Raw genomic sequence first — 17,432 nt, forward strand, 5'->3', positions numbered from 1 at the left:
ACATTTCTGGAAAGTTGATGCAGAGAATATTGGCCGATGAAAAGTGTTTTTTCTTTTTCTTTTTTAAAAAATCCTTGCTAGGTGAAATACCATCTGCTTTATTAAAACATCTCAAATCTGACATAATAGGAATATGCAAACTTTCCTTTTATAATGTGATGTGCACCTTTTAAATAGTATTAAATTATATAGCAATTTTTAAAAATTCATTATTTTAAAAGACTCCTTTCTCATCTATTTGCATTTGCAAAATAAGCAATAAGCACAGATGCAATCCATAATTGATGTTTTGCATTCAAAATTAGCACTTAGCATTCTATATTATCGGCCAATTAAAACTCTGTACAATTTGGCTTTGAAATGTGAAAGCTAGAGATGGCATACATTCATCCTGCATTTCCCAACATTTCACAGGAGGGTTCACACAGCTCTTTAGGTTGCTACTGAATATTGCCCAAAGCAATGTTTAGTGGGGTCCTGAATTTCAAGAAAAGTTTTAAAAGTATAAATAATTTTGTACATTTCTAGGTCTTGAGCTCAGGAACTTCTGCCACCCTCACAAAATGCATAATTGTATGGGAAAGTCGATGGGAATATTGACTATTTAGCATCAAGGTGACCACAGAAACTTTAGAGAGCACCATAACAATAAGAGTTTGGGGAGCTAGATGACTTACATTCTGTCAATTATCTAGATCAGGCACCCCCAACCTGCGGCCCTCCAGATGTTTTCGCCTACAACTCCCATGATCCCTAGCTAACAGGACCAGTGGTCAGGAATTGTAGTCCAAAACATCCGGAGGGGCAAAGGTTGGGGATGCCTGGTCTAGATCAGATGATACAGAAGAACACTTCTGCTTTTATAAAGCTTAAGTGCAAATGACATTTCAAAAAATTTCCACCCTGTTTGTGGGCAGCAAAACTGAAAGAGGGGTTTCACCAAGTTTATTCAGAGTTAGGAGAAATGATCCAAGTTTTCTAAGTGGCAGCAACTGTGTTGGGAGCCCAGCTACCTTTTGGATCCTTCACAATGCCCCACATAAAGGGTTGTTCTTGGGTGCTGTGAGTTGGGTTAGGAATGAAGGCCTTTATGGTGACTGTGTTAATGAATTTCACATGCCTCAGTTGCAAATTCCATCTTGTCCCACCTCAACTTCTACTTGTCCAGAGTTTCTCTTGAAGTTGGAACCAGCTCCTGCCAACTTCAAATATCAAATCTCTTAACACTTCAACATGAACCATGGTCCTTCCTTCAAATACTTCTCTTCCTTCACTCCTGCTCAAGTCCTTATTTAGAAAGTAGGTACCTGACTGTTTTCTGGGAAATGCCTAAATTGTTTCCATATTGATCTTCTAGGTCTTTTCTAAAGTGTTCAAGTGATACAGTTTCCAGTAACATGTATCACATGGTATGGTATCACAACTGGAAACTGAAATATAGATTACAAGCCTGCAGACTTGTGGAGAAAATGTCTGTTCCACAGCTCAGTGGGAACTCCATATTAATTGGCAGGGAAGAGTCTAAATGATTACCTCCACACACAACTTCTCAAGTCAGGTATTATCAGGAAAACATAAGGCCAGCTCCACAGAATTATAAGCACATCCTTGAATTGTATCCAATATGATGCAAGTTTCATTGGAATGAATTAAGATTCTGAATTTAGGTCCATCAATTTCAGTGGGTTTACTCTGAGAAACCCTTTGGTGAAATTTACCAAACCAGCCCTCTTAGTGGAAGCCCTGAACAAGAACTTCCAAATGAGCTATTCACGGGTAGTTGTTTAAAATCCAATTGTCCACAGAAAAAAGTCAGCGCTCTCCAGCAACAGCAATGTGGCTTCACTCCGTGAAAGAAGCAGTTGATTCAAAGCACCGCGCCACTCACCCCACGTCACTCCGGATCCCCAAAACAGGGTTTCCCCGTGAGTAGGGGAGGCGCAAAAGGTGCCAGCCAAATCCCAGGTTCACAGGCTTCTTCCGCCTGTGATTTCAGTGGGTCTCCACCTTCGCCGTGGCGGTCAGACCCTGTTTTTCACGGAGTAAGTTCCTCCCAATTGGAGGAGCTCAGCCATTGCCGGAGGCGCCAACCTGGAAGTCATTGGATCTTTAAAATTGAATTTTTAAGTACCTTAATTTGGCGCCGAAGTGGGAAGGTCATAAACAGGAAGTCCGCCTTCCGCTTTTGTAAATAGACTGAAGCAAAGACGTTACAAGCTAAAGTCTTTGAAAGCTTTTGACAAAGGATTAAATCTCCATCGGTTAAAAATACAACCCCCCCTTGGAAGCAGGTGAAGAGGGGGAAAATTTTGAACTTAGTAAGCCTGCAGGAGTGAGGGGAAAATCAAATTACCACAGCTCTGAACCTGGGAACGGGCTGCCAGATGACGCTTGGGGAAAGTTTATTGACAGAACGGATTTGACAGCTAGCTAAAATAAGAGCAAGATACTGTTTCCATTGTCCTCTTCTGCATCTAAAATGGAGGAAAAAGTAACTGAAAATCGAAACTATGTTTATTGCCTGAGTTGTGCTTGAAAGAACTGATACAAGTGGAGACTGTTTCCCTCTAGAGGGAGCCTTTGAAATTGTTATAGGAGTGTAACTGGGAGGTCTCCAGCTGCAAGATAAGGATTCTGAGAACCAGAGATTGACCTTGGATCATTCAAAATGTTGATAGGAGAAGTTATTTTGACAGCATTATGTAAGATAAACTATTTGCTAGAAGAGCTTCATAAAAAGACGGATGACATGACTTTTAAAATTGATAAATTGGAACAGAAAGTGACTAATTTGAGACAAAAAGCGAGCACCAACACAGAAATAATTCAGGACCTGGCACAGGAACCTACTTTGGCAGAACAAATGGTGGAGGAAAAGGAGAAAGTCATTGTTTTTGAACCTAAAATAACACAAGCGGGATCCTTAGTTCTACAGAAGCAAATTGAGGACTATAAATTGAGGCCTTTTATGATTGAATCTAGAAAAAGCCAGATTTTGAGGACTGGATCCCAGCTTGGACTGAAGAAGGAAGGTTGGAAAGATCCCTCTATCCAGGGATTAATTGACTTTTGGGACATGGACTTGGATTTGGAGGAGATTGAAGTTTTGGGGGCCTTTGGATCTGGAGGAATCTTGAAATACGTCCTGAAACACTGTATAGACCCTAGCTTCAACTATGGAAATTTGGCTGAACTGTCCATAAGGAATAAAAGTAATGTCAGGATGGAGCTCTCTCGAGATTTGCTCTCTAGCATTAAAGAATATGAACAAGATCTGCAGAAGGGACCTGGAAAAGAGTTAAGAGCCTCGGACATAAGATCTCCAGGTTGATGGACTATATGGAATTGACGGAAAGGACTGGCAGAATCCGAAACCAGGGAGAGGAGTTGATGGAAGAAGACTGGAAAATTTAAAGTTTATATATAGAAATATCACAAAATTAATGAATGATAGAAAAATGGTGGATTGATATTTTATGGATTTAGCAGAAATGTTATAAGGAGTTAAGCATATATAAGTATTTTAGTTTTAATGTTAAAATAAGGTTAAGAAAATTGGTGAAAGGAGGGAAAGTAAAGTTACATTATATTGAGATAAATTATAGAACAAAAATTGGAAAAGATGGAAAGGATTTGCTGAAATAGTTAATCGAATTAGAATACAAAAAAGGGAGGTGTGAGGAGGTCAATGAAACAAGCAAATGAAAGATAAGTTGGGAACATTAGTTGTGCTTTTTTTCTTTCTTATTGTGATGTGTTGTTTTGCTTTTGTTTAATGTGGTGTTGTTGCTTTTGCTTTTGTTTTTTGTAACTCTTAAAATTTTTAATAAATATTATTTTTTTAAAAAAACAAGAACTTCCAAATGAGCAAGAAGACTCCCCCCTTCTTCCTCCACATTAGCTGGAGGGGTCAGGTGAACCCCAGGGCAGCACATGGCAGAAAAAGAAATGGGGATCATTCCACCTGTCAATCTGAAATGCTCATGCAGATGGAACATTTGGAAAAGCACAACATTGAATTCCATCCCTTGTGTTCTAAACCACTCCTGAGGGTTGAATGTTTATTCAGAAGCAATATGCAAAGTAGGAAACGATGCCACAGTTTGAGTAGACAGTCAGTGGAGACAATAGGGTCCCATTGAATGAGTAGACATGCCTTCCACCCATGCTAGGCATTTCCTGTAACCCACCTTTAACTCCAAAGCTGGATTTTAGAACACATAAAACTTTTTAGACATCTCTCCGCAAAGGCCCTTGAATTCTGCTATTATTTTAAAAATGCATTCTTTGCTGTAAGCACTTCTGAGCCCAGCTCTATAAGAGTGAGATATAAAACAGCAATACTAATGAATGAGGAGTGTGCATTTCAGTATATGAGTTAGGTTGCAGCATTCCTGCCTTGGGAAGGCTGTTTCACAACCCAGACTGCACAACCAGAAAGTAGGCTGTTTCATAGCCTGGACTGGGCTCACTGTGGGTCACCCACATATCTGCATATGTGTCAGAGATAGTTCTGCAAACTCTTCAAGTTGAACATCTGAGGAATTTAGATGGAAACTAAAAAAAAAAAAAAAAAGTTTTGATACAGCAAATGAAATTTTCCTTGGGTGGTATTTATATGTGGGTCTCATATTCATAATGTAGATGTCAAAACTGCATAAGCTTCCAGCTGTGCAGAAAGATGGCTTTGTGATGTGTAGGAAATCACCCTGCCCATTTAGGAGAGTGATTTTGCACATATGGCTTCCCAGTTAGTAAGGAGCATATGTTTGTGTAAGTGGTGGCAACAATGCATCCAGTATAAAACAAGAATGGGCTCTGGGCATCAATTAATCTGTGTGATTGCCTTGCATAGAAGCAATGGATGTCAGCAACAATTCTCAAGTGGTAAGATACAGAAATGTTACAATGATTCAATATAACTCTAAATATAGTCGTCATTGCTTCTATTAGTATATTTGAAAAATGGTTATATGCCTCATGCAGCATCATTCATGACGAAACATCCCATCACAAATCAATGTTTGACCTTCTAAAGCTATTTTTATGTTATGCACTATGTTTTTATAGGGTTTTATGTAGTATCATGGCCTTTAAATCGCAAGAGGCTATGAAACCTTGTAACCAAGATTACAGTCTAGTGGAGGTTGTTAATTTTACAAATGCTTGTAGAATGTAATGACATTCCAAAGCTACAAAGGAAAGAAAGAATACATGCAGGCAGGCTTTATTAAAATGTATCTGTGAACTTTTCTGGTAATTTAAAATCCGGGTTTCACAGGCAAATTTCATGCAGTGAAGGTCTCAACATGGTTTATATGTAACTTGTCAAAAGCTATATTCTAAATATAGAAATAGATATCACTATCCGGACTCAGCTTCATACAGTGAAATTGATGCGCCATAAATTAACCACATGCAAAAGAAAATATAAAATACATAATTTATTTATATAATTAATTGTCACAGGATGTGCTGTGTTGACCATTAGCTTAGATTGTTTTTGCATAGGGGTGGATGAATGTGTCAATTTTTGTTTTGCTCAGTTTCTTCCAATCTTAAATTCAGTTCACCACATTTCTGTATCTGTTGGTGATTTTTATTAAAACCTTCATGAAAATTCATTTCTGCTAATATATATTGAGAGAGTCCTCAGGATCCCAGGACCAAGGTTTCCTACTCCTGCACTAACTGATGCCTGACATGTATGGAAGCTCGCACAGATTTCAAACACTTTATACTACTGCAAATCATTGCTTTTGAGAAATTGCAGTGCAGATTTCAACACAGTACTAAGCCAGTGTGAAGTAGGCCTACTGAAAGACATCCCACTAGAAGGACCACTCCATGGCCACCAGGCTGTCATTTGCACCTGTAATTGTAGAACCCTTCAAGCCTGTGTGATCTCCAGATGTCAATGACACATCCGGAGCTTGGGTGGTGGTGGATTGTTTTGGAAAGAATCTCATATAGTTCTTCATTTGGGTGGGGAATAGGGAGTAGGGAGTAACTCAGTTTATTTGAAAGCCAGTTTATTTGAAAGCCAGTTTATTTTGAAAGCCAAGGGAAATAGGGAGTAGAGACCTGTGGCTGTTCAGATTATCCTAGTATGTAGCTTTCACCAGCCCCAGTCAGCACAACCAATAGCTAAGGATGATGCAAACTGCAACAGCATTTGGAGGGACATAGATTTCCCATACATGCAAAATGAGCCCTTGGGAGCATGTCTATCAACAGTGTCCAAATAACTGCTCTTTACAACCGTATTATCTATATCTAAATAGATGGAGAGTTATTTAGGTCTTTCAGATATGTCTATTGCATGGAAGAGATGAATATTTATGCCTGCATTATAAGGCTTCACAACTGTATATGCTGCTTCAAACATTTTATGCTTTCATATACAGATGTGTTGCATTTTACCAGGCTCAGCACTATTCAAAAGTCTCTTGGGTAAGTGCTAAACTGCTTGTTCCATATTCAGATGTCCCTTTGGCAGATTATAATAAAGAGCCTTGGAAAACATACTGTTTTACTGGCAATAAAGAGGCAATAACATCTTAATACAATCAGAAAGAATAACTTAGCAGTCTAAATGTCTGAAGTAAAGGGATAATTGAAATTACTTTGGGTGTAAGCCTCAGCAGTTTCCCGCTTTGTGATATTTCAGGTGATCATTTATACTTAATGAAATGCAATGAAACAATAGAATGCTATTGATTTAGAACTTGAAAAAGTTTGGATCAAATCTGCAGCGGGCCTCCCTGATACGCCTCACATTTGTGGAAGAAACAAATTGCCTACATTATATCTCATTATAGTCACTAGAAATCAATAGCTTGCTTGCATTGGAACATATATCTCTCCTAGCCTTGCAAACCATTTTGATGGGCAAGTTGAATGAATAGCAAAGTATTTTCATAGCCTGAAACCAACATTATCTATCTATATCTATCTATCTATCTATCTATCTATCTATCTATCTATCTATCTATATCATCTATCTATCATCTATCTATCTATCTATCTATCTATCTATCATCAATCTATCTATCATCTATCTATCTATCTGATCTCCATGCCCTCTTTCCATAACTGCGCCTAAGTATGTGTAACTAAAATAAATCCATATTCTTTCCCACTTAAACCTATACCCAATTTCTCCCCTCCCATTGTATCTAGCACTGAGCTGTTGGCAGCAGGGTTGAGTATGCTTCATACCCCTCCTTCCCCATTTTTATTGCCTTCAAACTCTTGGAAGGCCCTGCCTGAAGGCCCTTTTGCATACATGGACGCTCTCTGGATGCTCTGGAACCTTGCATACACAAGGCTTTCTGCTACAAGCAGATATCCTGACTTCCCTGAACTTATAATCCCTGAAAAGGACTGGTGCTATGTCATGATTTTAGCAAAGGGGGGGGGGGTCGGGGGGATAGGAAAAAGAGCCACTGCCAACACTATCTACCATTTGCAAAACTTGCAAATAGTTTCCCCTCTCCAAAAATGGTTGCCTAAGAATTAAGGAATAATATGGTGGTGGGACTTCACACACCCCTTACAACTTGTCTCCTCCAAGTTGAATCATAAACTGTAAGCTCTTGGTAGAAAAGCATCCTCTGGTTAGTAAGCATCTTCTGCCATGCACATGTCGATGGGAAGAAGAAGAAGAAGAAGAAGAAGAAGAAGAAGAAGAAGAAGAAGAAGAAGAAAACCCTGATGCAGCAAACCAAAGGATTGATCTTTTCCAGCTTTCTATTCCCATAGTGACTACCCAGCTGCTGATGGGAAACCCTCATAGTGCCTCTGATACTGGAGGTAATATTGTGATTAGCAGCCATAGATAGCCTTATATTCCATGAATTTGTCTAACTCCTTTATAAAGCTGCCCAAGCTGGCAGTCATTAGTACATTATTACCAAGAATCTAGAGCTGACTGGAATTCTGTGTCTTTGTGTGCTTTGCTCTAAGCAGTGAGCACAGCACTATGACAAAGACTCAGAGGGAGCTACAGTATTTCAAGCTTGGTATCCTCTGATTAGCAGGATGCTCTAAGTAGTAGTTCCTACTAAACAGTAGATGTTGGGTGGGGGATTTCCCTGCTATGGCAGCATTAACATGAATACATGCCTGAACCCTTGCACACCCCAAAGGGATATCACAACAGGGCATACTACAGCAAAGAATTTTCACTGGTGAAGGGATTAAATCTAAATATACAATTCCTGGAAATGTCTCCACCATTCCTCATGAGGGGCATCTCAGTGGTGGTGTAGTGGTTAAGAGCAGTAGTCTTGTAATCTGGTGAACCGGGTTTGCGTCTCCGCTCCTCCACATGCAGCTGCTGGGTGACCTTGGGCTAGTCACACTGTTCTGAAGTCTCTCAGCCCCACTCACCTCACAGAGTGTTTGTTGTGGGGGAGGAAGGGAAAGGAGAATGTTAACTGCTTTGAGGCTCCTTAGGGGATAAAGCGGGATATCAAATCCAAACTCTTCTTCTTCTCAGTCACCTGGCTGCGAGTTCTGACTGATCAGAGACCCTTTGTGACCTCTCTATTGACAGCTTTCTTCCTGTGCCTTTTATCATTAAATATGTCTTTCTGCCAGTACTTCCCTTAATGAGATCATGTAATGGATTAGAAGCACACACCCAGCAGGAAGTTTCTCTCTAATACCTGGAAACCTCTCAGGCCCCAACTTTTTCAGTCTTCTCCACTTCACACACGCTTCTTCAAGCTTTCTCAAAAGCAGTGGATGCTTGCAGGAACAAGACCTTGTCTTCAGCTTTGCTTGATCCTTACATTTGCCTTCTCCTCCCTTCTCCCTGCTCTTCAGCTATGTTTCTTTGTTCTCTCTCTCACTCACACTCACACCCCCTCATCATCACTTGAACTTGGACACCAGTTTGCTGGATGATGGTAAGAGGCAACCTTCTTCAGCCAGGTAAATTTTCCCACCATAGATTTTGCTAGAATTCAGCTGCTACTGAGCCCATGATGGTGAAACTCAGGAAACTGTTTCTCTTTACTTCTCCTTCCTCAGTACAAGTTGATTTCAGTATTTTGTTCCTCCTTCATATCTTTACCTTTCTCAGCTTCCTATTCTCTACATTTCTGCATCCTTGTGTTAGTCGAAAACCCAGTTAAGCCTTTCCTCCTGGTGTGTTAAGGCCTCAAGTGCACTTAGGCAGCCTCCTCCACTTCATATAAAGCCATCTTTCCACCAGTCTCTATCTCAGCAATAGCTTTTGGACACTCAGTGTAGGTTTAGGCAGACTTTCTGATTTAAAGCTTACCATCTGCTATCCTATATTTTTATGCTCCCCTGTAATGTCACCTTAGGATATTTCTTACCTTATCTTTCCTATTCCACAGAGATAGCTGGAAAGATGGTGACATGGAGGCAGGCTTTTTAATATATATACTGGTGACCACAGTTTTATGGAATGTACTCCGTGGCCCCATCTGTACTGGCATCCTGCCAGCTTTTGAATAGGGACATGCTTACATAAGCATCCACTTGATCTCCAAGCTGAAGCCTTCTGTTTTAATTGGTGGTTTTGTTGTTGTTGTTTTTTTGTGGGAGTTTTTTAGTGAAATTGTCACATATTAGTATGGGTGTTTATACAAAACCAGTTTGTATAACTGGTTTTTATACTTTGTAAGATCATTAGAAGACTATTTTGGCATTAAGTGGTACAATATTATTATATCTCATCTTGGGGGGACTGCCAGAGAAAACGCCCTCTCCCTGGCCACCACTACCCTGAGCTTCTGAGAGCAGTGGAACAACCAAGAGGGCTCCCTCTGCCAATTTCAGCAGAGAAAGGAGTGCTGAGGGAAAGGAGATGGACTTTCAGGTATTTGTGGCTTGAGTTATTCAGGGATTTAAACACGAACATGAGTGCCTTGAATCTGGCCTGGAAACAAACTGGCAGCCAGTGCAGCTGGTTTAATACAGGGGTCATCTGAGATCTGAAGGGAACCTCAGACAGCCACTGGCGACTTTATTTGGGACCAATTGAAGTTTCCATCTTCAAGGGCATCTTGAAGCACATTACAATAATCTGATCTGGAAGTTACCAGAGCACAAAGTACAGTGGCCAGGTCATCTCTGTCCAACAGACACCATAGCTGGCAAACCAACTGTAACTGAAAAAGGCACTCCTACCCACCTAGGCCACTTGAGCCCCCAGTGATAGTGCTGAATCCATGAACACCCCAAAGTGTGAACCTGCTCCTTTCAGATGCTGTGCACTATAAGTTTATTGGCCTCTATGCAACTCACCTAGAAATAGTTTCTTCTATTCATTTTAGCATTTTCTGGGAGATCGGATTATTTTAAAAAGAAATGGATTCTATACCAGCTTTGGTATAGAAAACTTTGTTACCTACAGTGCACAAATAATTTTAGGGTCACTCTTTTAAATTTACTCATAACAGAGTCATTTGCCATGGGGATTTAAAAAACAAAACCAAAACCAAAAACCAAAAAATGAATTATTTTGGGAGTTCTGACAACTTAAAATGAGAAAATGATAGTTCTCATTTGGCACATCAAGCGACAAAGCCATTTTACTGTCTGCTATTTTATGTAAATACTTCAATCAAAGTAATTGTGTTGTTCTTCCTAAATTCCCTTAAGTAAACTAACATATTGGTGTTTCTAAAGTAAGAGTATTGCAGTAACTTCCGTGGTGTTCAATTGCCCCCAGTAAAGATCCCCAAAGTAATCTTCCCATAAACATGTATGCAAGTTATCATTTCATGTGTATGTCACTATGGACACACAAGCAGGTATTGCACCTTTCTTATAAAAATATTGCACAAAGCAATGATTTTATCTTTTTGATTTGTAGTATGAATGGATCTGATGCAGACTTCCCAAACTAATGTGTGAAACATGGCCACTGGGCCCATCACCTCCGGGCAAATAGAAGGGGAAGAAATGGAGGCAGTGAGAGATTTTACTTTCTTGGGTTCCATGATCAATGCAGATGGTGACAGCAGCCATGAAATTAAAAGACGCCTGCTTCTTGGGAGAAGATAATTTTACTATTTTACTATTTATACCCCACTCATCCTACTGGGTTGCCCCAGCCACTCTGGGCAGCTTCCAACATATATAAAAACATAATAAAATATTAAACATTAAACAAACCTCCCTATACAGGATTGCCTTCAGATGGCTTGGGGTCGGATAACTCCATACCTTCCAACATCTCTCCAATGAAAATAGGGACATCCTAAGGGATGGACGTGGGTGGCGCTGTGGGTTAAACCACAGAGCCTAGGGCTTGCCGATCAGAAGGTCGCGGTTCGAATCCCCGCGACGGGGTGAGCTCCCATTGCTCGGTCCCTGCTCCTGCCAACCTAGCAGTTTGAAAGCACATCAAAGTGCAAGTAGATAAATAGGTCCCACTCTGGTGAGAAGGTAAATGGCATTTCCGTGCGCTGATCTGGTTCACCAGAAGCAGCTTAGTCATGCTGGCCACATGAACCGGAAGCTGTACACCGGCTCCCTTGGCCAGTAAAGCGAGATGAGCGCCGCAAGCCCAGAGTCAGTCACGACTGGACCTAATGGTCAGGGGTCCCTTTACCTTTACTAAGGGAAAGTGGGACATTCAGGGATCAAATCAGAAACTGGAACAGCTTCTCTAAACCAGGGACGTCCCTGGAAAACAGGGACACTTGGAGGCTCTGGACTTATGCCAGACTATGTTTCATCAGTGGCTGAGCTTAACTGAGCTAGCAGAGCTCAGCTAAACTGGGTTGCAGGGATTACAGTGGCTGAGCCCCAGGCTCACTTGAGACACCTTATTCAGCCTTCTTTAACCTGGCAGATCTAGAATTCAGATTGTGCTGTTAGAGACATATTTCTGCTCTCTCTTGTAAGAACTAACTTTGATTTGAAGGCACATATGTGTGGATACTAACTGAACTGCAATATATTGTGAGTTTGTATGCAACAGATTTTGATTTAGCATAAAAGCAAATAATGGGAAGGTGGAGTGTGTAACCAGCATGTTATTTAGAGAGAAAAAGGAAAGATGATCCTTGGTTGGTGAAAATGTTTCCTTGCTTCCTCTGTAGGAGTAAAGGTGTCTAGACAGCTTTGGGTCCTGTGGAGAGCTTCTGAAAATATAGGAGGGGGAGCACTTAGCACAGGGTGAATTATTACTGTGAAGTGATACATCTTGGAGACATGTTGTGTAACCTCGCAACTCCCACACAACTCATTGAAGCCAGCTGGAAGCTTCTGTAGTGGATTTATTCCCTTCGAGTCTTAAGATTCAGCTGTTCCCCTGAAACAAAAAGCCAAGTGTGTAGAAGGTGATGCAGGCATATAAATCTTCCATGGGGAAACACGAATACCAAACAAATCTCCTGAGATTAAATCAGCCACACTTTTCAAGGAGATCATAAATATTTTATTTATTTACGAGATTTCTTACCCTCTCTTTACCATAAGTTTCCAGGGTAGTTTACTACCATATAATCATATGTATTGAAATCCAATGAAACAGTTAAAAAAATTAAAAAAGATGTACATCAGATACAGTGGTACCTTGGTTTGCAACCATTTTGGATTACAACCATGTCAAACCCTAAAGTGTGTGTCCCTTTTTTTTTTTTGGATTACAACCAATTTTGGGGGGGAAGCACCATTGGCGAAAGTGAGTCTTGGGTTACAACCTGTTTTGGTTTACAGCCGAACCTCCGGAACGGATTATGGTTGTAAACCAAGGTATCACTGTAATAGAGTTGGTTCTACACACACACACACACACACACATTAACTGCTGAAGGCTGGTGCAGATATACAAAAACCAGTGTTTTATGATTTTGGTTAGCCTTAACGCTCTGGTGGCCATATTGCAGCTTCAGGACAAATTCAAAAGAGGCCATATGTAGCATGCATTGCAGGAATCTAATTGAGAGGTTACTGGTACATGGATTCCTGTGGCAAAGCTATCTTAGTCCATACTAACTCTGGGCCCTCCAGATCAGTCTTGGAGCCCAAACTAGGCCCTCCAAGTTTCTTATTAAACCCTCATGACCATCCAGAAGACCATGTCTCTCTCCATATGTCTCTCTCCATGCTCTCCTTCAGTTGGCTGGAATGGTTCCTTGTAATGTGCTGCTCAGACTTGCCTAGATTGCAGTTAGAATGATGTCTCTCTGTATATGCAGAAATCTCTTAACTTACACATGACTGGAATGTAGCTTGCTGTTCAAATGTAAGAGTCACATCCTTTGCTCTGCCCAGTTTTTCCCTTGTCCCCACCCACCACTGACATGCACCCCCTGCCAGGTCTGTAGGTTACCCATATAGTAATGCATAACTAGGACTGAAAAGATCCCCAGCTCTTGTTTTAGCTGCCATTTGCAAGGGGTGGGGATCACCCATGGTCCTTTAGAGCAGGGGTAGGCAAACTAAGGCCTGGGGGCTGGATGTCGCCCATTCTCCTTCTCAATCTGGCCTGCTGACAGTCTGGGAATCAGTGTGTTTTTACATGAGTAGAATGTGTCCTTTTATTTAAAATGCATCTCTGGGTTATTTGTGGGGCAAAGGAATTTGTTCACCCCCCCAAAAAAAATAGTCTGGCCCACCACATGGTCTGAGGGACAGTGGACCGGCCCATGGCTGAAAAAGGTTGCTGACCCCTGCTTTAGAGAGATGTGCTTGACATTATAGATCTCCTGGTAAACTTCTAAGGAATCCTAGGGTTCCCTGGAAAACAGTTTGGAAGCAGCTGGTTGACCTATTGCCCTGCAGATGACCATTAAATTTGGAATATCAACTCATCAACTCTCCTTCCCTTGCTGATTTAGTTTTGCATTTATGTATTTGTTTCATGTTCAAATCTCAATGTGACTTCCTCTTATTTTGTACAGGAAATCAATATTCCTCAGCATGGATTAGACAGTGCACATAATGTTCTAGGCCAGCAAAATATTTACTTAAGCATCAGTCACGACAGCCTTCCTTCAGAGCATTATAAAACATCAGGATGTGTGCAGAATTTCTGTGAGGAAAATACATAACAAAGACTTGCTGTGCAAATAGATTGGCACTATAGGAAGGTGTATGCATAGCTGATTAATTGTAACGGCTTTGAAGGATGGGATGAATATTTCAGCAGCCTGCCTTCCCATTCATTATCATTACTGGCTCAAAGGTATTCAGTTGTATTTTATGAAATCCTACTGCAGATATTCCATTAACAAACTGAAAAAGTAAGTCACAGCCAAACACTAGACTCTAGAGCTCTGGGCTAAGTTGTTCTATTTTATTTTTTTTCATTGAAGGGCGGCACTGAACATGCATCTTTCGGAGGAGTGCGCCTGTAGCTTCATGCAAACCTCCAGTGAAATGACTATGATAGTCACTAAAAGTGGTGGAAACAAGGCCAGCACAAGATATTTTGGCACTGCCTAGAAGGCCCTCTGCCTGGTTCCCCGTAATTTCACTTCCCGCAGTGAGGGAACTGCTAGAAGACCCTTGGAGGAGGACCTCAGTGTCTGGGCTGGAAGATGGGGGCAGAGACACTTCTTTGGGTATACTGGGCCAAGGCCATTTAGGGCTTTAAAGGTCAGCACCAACACATTTAATTGTGCCCAGAAACATACTGGGAGCCAGGGAAGATCCTTTAGGACCAGTGTTATATGGTCCCAGTGGCCATTTCCAGTCACCAGTCTAACTGCTGCATTCTGGATTAGTTGTAGTTTCTGATTCATCTTCAAAGGTAGCCCCACGTAGAGTGCATTGCAGTAGTCTAAGCCAGAGAAAACCAGAACATATACTAGGCAGATAGAGTCTCAGGCGGCATACCAGATGGAGCTGGTAGACAGGGTCTATGTTAAACCAGGATGGTGTACCAGATCTGGCCAGATCTCAAATAAAGAACTGAATTGAAATGATTCTGGTCAATCAGATCAGGTTTAGACAGCCCTGGATTGCCCCAGCATGGATCAATTTGGGGCTCTGTAAAAAGGAAGATATCAGACTGGTGCAAGAAGGAGGCACATGAAGGCAGCCTGCATCTGTCATCTTCTCCCCTCTCTCACCCATATGACTGTGCAAAGTCACAATCAATATGGGGCCCTGGATCTGGACCAGACCAGCCCTGGATCAGCCTGCGTCAAATTCGGACTGCTGTAAAACATTCAGTTGGGTTCCCATATTGGACAAGAGGCCCATGCACAGCCCTGGTGAAAAACAGCTTCTACCTATTGGAAGTTCAGCAAGGCTGGACATTAAAATCCAGAAACTTCAACATTTATTTTGTGAAATATGTTGATAGAAGGTGAGAACCTTGTGTTTGTATGACTCTATGTCCCCCCACAAGTGACAAATCATGTTTGCAGCTATGCATAATGTGAGCAGATACAGTGCAAAAACGGTAAAGAACACTTGTCAGCTCCCACCTGGTGCGCCAAACATTACTGTCAATCATTTCTACCAAATGGTGAAACCATTTCAGTAGATAGGAAAGAGTCTGAGATTACAATCAACAAACTTGTGCCCAGTGATAATGATGGAAACAATCAATAAGTCAATGCAAAACCAGTGGGGAACATAAACAAATCTAGATTTCAAATTCCTGAGTCAACTGAATAACTTTGGCCAACTCACTGTCTCAGTTTAGCTAGAGCTGCATTACAATGTGTGACTGTTGATAAAAATGTATGTCCCCATTCACATCAGAAGACTTATTCAAGGCCTGGTTAGATTTGTTGAAGGTATGCTTTTGGTAATTTGTGGTGTCTTATCTATTTTTATATCACAATACATCTTAAATTCTGATTTTTTTTATAAAAAACCTACACATTTATGATGAAATGTGCATAAATGACTGTAATGGTGCTAAGGGACAACTCTTAAGAATGATTTATTATTTAGTCATTACAAAGCCTTATTGGACTTCCTAACACATAGTAAATGTAATTTGCCTTAAATTTTGGTCTTTTTTCTAATTGTTCCTCCTAGCTAGAGAAGGACTACATCATTAACCCCACAGGAATGCTAATAAACAAAAATAATTTAAAAACTTTATTAAGTTCAATTAATTGGTTGTAACAGTCTAATTTTGTCATGCTTTGGTAGCCAGTGTATTGTAAGTAATTTTGATGATTTTCAATTCAATTGCTCAAACAAGCTTGCGTACCAAAGCAAAAAATTGAGTTGTTTTGATAATTATAGAAACCAGTGGCCTGTTTGGTGTTTTGTAATAAATGGGTTAATTAGCCTCCTTCTTTTTATTGCATCAAAAGTTTTCCCCCCTGCAACAAACAATGGTAATTTATCCTCCAGTGAACACTGACAGATCTAAATCTCAAAGTTCTTGGTTGTTCAGGAAGACTTGGTGTTTGAATCAGTTTGTTGGGTAGGAGATTACGTCCCCCTGAAAAAAAATTGGTTAAAGCCATACAGAACAGTTATGGCAGTATTGCAAAGGGTCAGTTGACCCAGACAGTTTTAAAACTGGGAGAAGGAAGACACTGCAGAATGAGGCACTTGCAAACTTGGCTTCTTTTTCTTCCTTTCTTGCAGGAGTTCTGTTACTGCCAATATTCTAGGGCTACTGAGATGTAATGTAGTGGTCTACAGCTTATCTTGATTGTTAGTCTTATTCAAAGTAGACTCACTGAAATCAACCAACCAACCAAATATTTTTTACAGTGGTACCTCGGGTTACAGACGCTTCAGGTTACAGACTCCACTAACCCAGAAATAGTACCTCGGGTTAAGAACTTTGCTTCAGGATGAGAACAGAAATTGTGCAGCGGCGCAGCAGCGGGAGGCCCATTAGCTAAAGTGGTACCTCATGTTAAGAACAGTTTCAGGTTAAGAACGTACCTCCGGAACAAATTAAGTTCTTAACCCGAGGTACCACTGTACTATGAAGCAACCCTAAAATAAAGTACAAATGATACAGATACATATTCACAGTCACAGAAGAACAAAGGTATACACAGCAGGCCTGAGAGCTATTACAACATTTAGATTGCTGCCTTTTCAATAATAGGTTAATTAGACCAAGGGTCTCTAAGGATCAACTTGGAAACTGTCTCATAAGGGGGTAAATTATCTGGTCCCTTGATAGAATCTGCAGTAAAACACATGCGCGCACACACAACTATTTCAAGCTCCAAGTGGATATATGGTCAGCACCTACCCTTGAGGGGAACTACAACAAACCTCCCATCTAGGATCTTGGAAGATAAAACGTTAAAACCTGTCAACAAAACTGCTATTGGGTATTGTTAGAAAATATAGATATGCCATACATATCTGTTAGAAGCAGACCAAATCAGGCCCAGTGAGTGTTTTGAATATGGGCCATTGACTGATGCAAGCACCTCTCGCACATCAGCATCTTTCATTTTCTGCTTAACAATGGATTTGACTTGCAATAGGTCAAAAACCAC

This window comes from Podarcis cretensis (genome assembly GCF_951804945.1).
Source record: "Podarcis cretensis genome assembly, chromosome: Z".
In the NCBI taxonomy this organism is placed as follows: Eukaryota; Metazoa; Chordata; class Lepidosauria; order Squamata; family Lacertidae; genus Podarcis; species Podarcis cretensis.